The 5084-nt window shown below is 31.0% G+C and overlaps 1 pseudogene; it reads right to left on the bottom strand.

Annotated features, from left to right (window-relative positions):
* Nucleotides 1-370: 370 nt before the first annotated feature.
* Nucleotides 371-1342, bottom strand: LOC107609242 (uncharacterized; annotated as a pseudogene).
* Between the last annotated feature and the right edge of the window lie 3742 nt (nucleotides 1343-5084).

Raw genomic sequence — 5084 nt, 5'->3', positions numbered from 1 at the left:
TCTGCACATCGAATTTGCACCTGTGCACCCCCTTTAAAGTCATATTTCAGCTTGCTGTCCCTGAAATAGAAAGAAATTCCAAACAGTTAGATAAATATTAGATATAAACCAAAAACTAGGAAGGGCAGACTTAAAATTTAAACAGGGAAAATGAAAAGGCCAATGCAGACTTAATAAGAAGCATAAACCAAGAATCTGCTATGAACCATCCCTATATATGCCATTTCCAAGAATTGCAAACAATATCCAAATATTTAGAGTATAAAGGTTGATGAGTTTCCAATAGCAACAGAAAGTGACCTTTTTCTTTCTCTATAGATATTGCGGAGGCTGGACGGCAGCTACAACCAATCAAGAGAAAGTGATGATATCAAGGGTGTGCCACTCCATCCACAAGCAGATAAAGTAGTTCAATCCAACTTCTGATAATTCTTATGAAAATAAATCTGCAATGCAAAACAAAATAACAACTAATCATGAAGAAGTACGACAACTATTCTTACAAATCCACAAATAATTGAAATAAACATACATGGACAATGCAAAAAGCCTAAAAGCGAAGATGTTCACTGAAAAAAAAAAAAGCAATTACTCCGTGTTAAAAGAAAAAGAAAACTCCCACTAGCACATTTAAAGATTGGTTTTGACTTTATATATTTTTGTTTCCAGTTCTATATGCCATATATATAAATTTATGGAGTAAAACAACTTTACATATTAGTTGTGATTAGTAGAATTTTTGAAGGCACCAAATAAGGGTATGAAATTATTAATGCCTTGAAACAAGTAGCGATACATAATCAGCATTGAAGGCTTCATGTTTGAATCATACCAAGGCAACCAATCCCTATACAGCTCTTTGTGAATGACGTCAATGTGACCATCTACGTGCTCAACCACACTGCCTTTGTAGAAACAGACATCCCATCTGCAAGTCAATAAATAATAGGCATAGAAATAAACTCAATTATACCATAATGCAAATGGCAACAGTAATCGTGGCTAGTAAAATTGCACTTTTCGAAAGGCTCTGACCTATCCGATTACAATTCTTATTTGAAGACAATGAGTCTTTATTTAATGTTGAGGCCTAGATTTTCAAACAAAGCATCCAATAAGAAGATATGACCTTCCTAAAGGAAAATGGGAACAACATAAAAAGTCTACTATAAGAATGCCATGTTCACTTAATGGACTTACGCTGATCTTGAAGGACCAAGTGACATAAGAGTCTGGAAAATGGCTTCGGAACTTCCATCAACCACACCAACAGCCATGATTGCAAGGTGATCATCCCACTTCTGATGATGTGACCATATGCAAAAAATTCAAATTCAACCATAAATATTGTTTGAATGATATAAAAGGAATCTCACAGGGATAGAACATCAGCAGAGAGGGTTCTCATTAGAATATCACAAGCTTATTATGTCAATGAATCAGCAGCAAAGCAAGCTCAAATTCATCACACAGAACCAATCATGAATTAATCACTGATTACTACAGGATTAACATTTCACCCGTAGTTTTTATTCCAAGTCTAGAGACATAGTAATACATCAAATGGATGCTTTTTGAAAACTGGAAACGTTTCAATTAAACATCATAAACTAGCATAATGGAATTTTCTTTTGTTTGTTTTTATGCCTAAAATGCAAAATGCAGAATCATAATGAAGCAAAATGCAAAATCAATAAAACCTAACAAAGAAGGATACAAAATCATAAGCAAATTGCAATAATAAAAAAGTAAACACTGAACCCTCGTGAAAAAACAGAATAATAAAATTAGTAAATTCAGAAAGCCCAACCTTCCACCTAAAACTGCACAGAACTAGATAAAAAATCTTTCTCTATTCGGTGCTATTGGAGTACTGTCTTAGTTTGCCATCGCCAGCTTGTCATCCTTTTCCGTTCTTCAAAACTAAAATATTTTAAAGTGTATTATTATTTTCAAAATTATTATTATTATCTAAAGTGTATACTATTTGATCTACTTAAATATTTTAATATCTCTCTTGCTACTAATCTCTCAATAAATTGTCCAAACTATATTCAAACACATTTAAGTATTTAATTTTGACAAATAACATCTTACTAGATATATATACGTTTTAATACATCATGATTAATAAAATTTATTTATAATTCTATACTAAATTTTTTGTATTTTTATTTTCAATTTTTTTTCAATTTTTTTAAATTATCTCTAAAAATACTAAAAGAAAATTTTAAAATTACACTATAAATTAAAACACCATCTACTGAAAGATATAAGCAAAGAAATATAGTTTGTTTTTTATGATTTATTTTTGAAAAACATTCACACCAATAAATAAAGAGAAACCTATTTTTTTAGAATAGATTATATTATATGATAAAGTATATAAGAAAATTTTCTGTTATACAAAAATACTAGGAAGCACAAGTCAATATTTATGAAAGATACCAACTTTACAAGATTTTATTGATGTTGTATATTTTCTTTTGTTTTTTTAATAATTATATTGAATTATATACAAATTATAAAAGAATTATAAATAATTTTTTAAATTTAATATTAATTTATATATTATCTAATTAATTTTTGAACAATACAATATTTTTTAAATTTATACTATATAGTATAACTTGTATAATTAATTTAACTTTTTGTGTTTTAATCTAGTTATATTATATATATATATATATATATATATATATATATATATATATATATAAGGAGAACTATACTCATAAACTATACAAAATAACATTTTATATACTTTTTTTATATACTAAAGGAAAAACTTTCTACAACAGTGAGAGTTAGAATCCAAGAATAAACTTGGTTAAGATTTAGGAGTAGTACCATAACTCTATCTATTTCCCTATTAAATCTATTCTCACCTTCTAAGCTATTATCCCCAAATACTCAAAACTATTTGGGAGTGGATCCTCTCCAGTGGAAATTAAACTGGATGGTGTCCAATGTTAAATCTAATCCTTTATTCTTCTCTCTCTCATATTTATTTTTTGTTCCACTTATAGAATTAAAGGTGAGAGATCACACTTTATTCTCTCAAGTGTTAAAAAAACTGGAGAAGATCCATTTCTAAACTATTTATCTACACAAATACATTATTAACAACCAACTAAATCAACTAATTAGAGAAAATAGAAAAAGAACAACCAGAAAAGAAAAAACAAAAGGGGACGCAGGCGGCAAATGAAACAGTCGCGTGCAGAGGAACTAGAGGCGTGGCAGCAGTGACAATGACAAGGTGGTAGAGGTGACGATGCGGTGGTAGAAGTGACGATGTGGTTGCAAACAAGTTTACTATGTTCTGTTCATTTAATTTGATAAGGATATATCAGGATTTTTTTTATTATGATAAGGATATAGCCACGCTTTAAAAGCGTGGTCGTATCTCTCGCTATTGCCACGCTTTAAAAGCATGGTCATATCTCTCACATATGGCCACGTTTTAAGCGTGGCAATCTGTAAAAGCATGGCAAAAAATAAAACGTGGTGACAGAGCAATTGGTACGTTTGCAGATATGACCCTTTCAAAAGCGTGCCGGTAGCTAAAAAAGCATGGCGAAAAGCTATTGCTACACTTTCGATGTTGCACACACTATCCGTTGTTTTGGGTAGCTGCCAATTAAAAACTAATCATCTAGAATCACATACTGCATGATAATGATGTAAAACTAGGGTACTGTGCCGGTTAAACCTTGTTTTGATGATTAAATTACTCTGGCTTCCGTGCCTTGCTTACAAATGATAAGGTATTTGATAATCTCATATAATGCTCAAAAAAATGTTTTGAGACTAAATTACATTCCTCCCATGAGCTGATGATTAATTTTCATCACTCATACTATTGACTATTTGGTACCTTGGAAGACAATATGATGTTTTGAGCATGATTTATCATTGTTTATTAGGTATTGGAATTAAGAAAATTACCCTTTTAATAATATTTTTAATTGATCAAAATATTCTTAGTACAGCAATGTTATGTCAACAATTATAAATAATAACTCCTATTAACAATTATAAATTACACTCCTCCCACGAACTGCTGATTAGTTTTCATCACTCGTACATTATTTAGTTTTGGATTCCACCCTCAAATCTTTATTTTTTTCTTATAAAGTTCCAAAGTCTATAGTAGTGTTGTATGCATGATCCAAACTGGCTGTTGATGCGAGTCTCAGAAATAGGAAAATCATATGTAAACTAGGACAAGAAATAGGAAAGTCTCCGGATCGTACACATTTTCATCTTTGAAGTGTGCAATTTTTAAAAAATAATGGGGATGAAAGTGTAGTTTGAGCCTCCCAAGGGAGAAGAGAGTGTACCTAGACTTGGAAACAACTTTTTTTACTATCTTATACCGGCAGCATCATTTCATTCATGAGCATCTGGTTGACCATTTTGATTTATGTGTAGGTGGAAGATCTCTCTAGAGTCTATAGGCTTTTACAGCAAATACCTGGATGCTTGAGACTTCTTGCCATTTTATTCAACAAGGTTGGTTTCTTTGGTTTTATTGTTTGGGATCAAAGTCAACTATTTTTTCAGAGTCTTGTTGCAATGATAGCATTGTTGATTATGCTTCCATTGCAGCATATTACAGCTGAAGGTATGGTATTGATCCAACAGGAAGAAGAAGTTGCTAACAATCAGGTTTATATGCATTCCCTTTATGTGTTGGGGTACCTGCAGTAGTTATGCATCTTATTCTGACTTTAGTCATTGATTATCTAAATGCCGACAAAAAATTTTTTTCTTCACTTCAGACTGCAAGAGGGTCTAGCATCCGCGGACATGTTAGTTTCCATGCCTTTTTCTTTTAATTTTTTGTAGTAATAGCTGTAAGGCTGTAAGTATAATCATGTCATGTAGCAGGTACTAATCAGAAAAATTATCGAGGCCCATGACAAGTATATGGCATATGTCAATGATTGCTTTATGATTGATACTAAGTTTCACAAGGTTTGAGGCAATTTTGATATTCTGTTAGTTTCTTTGAAGAACAAATACTCTAAATATCATAAAAAAAAATTAGTTATTAAATGATATATTTGATTTTGGTT

This window comes from Arachis ipaensis, chromosome B7 (genome assembly GCF_059453495.1).
Source record: "Arachis ipaensis isolate K30076 ecotype BB chromosome B7, ASM5945349v1, whole genome shotgun sequence".
NCBI classification, from domain to species: Eukaryota; Viridiplantae; Streptophyta; class Magnoliopsida; order Fabales; family Fabaceae; genus Arachis; species Arachis ipaensis.
Note: the sequence above shows the minus strand (reverse complement) of the source record. Positions and strands in the feature narration are given on the sequence as shown.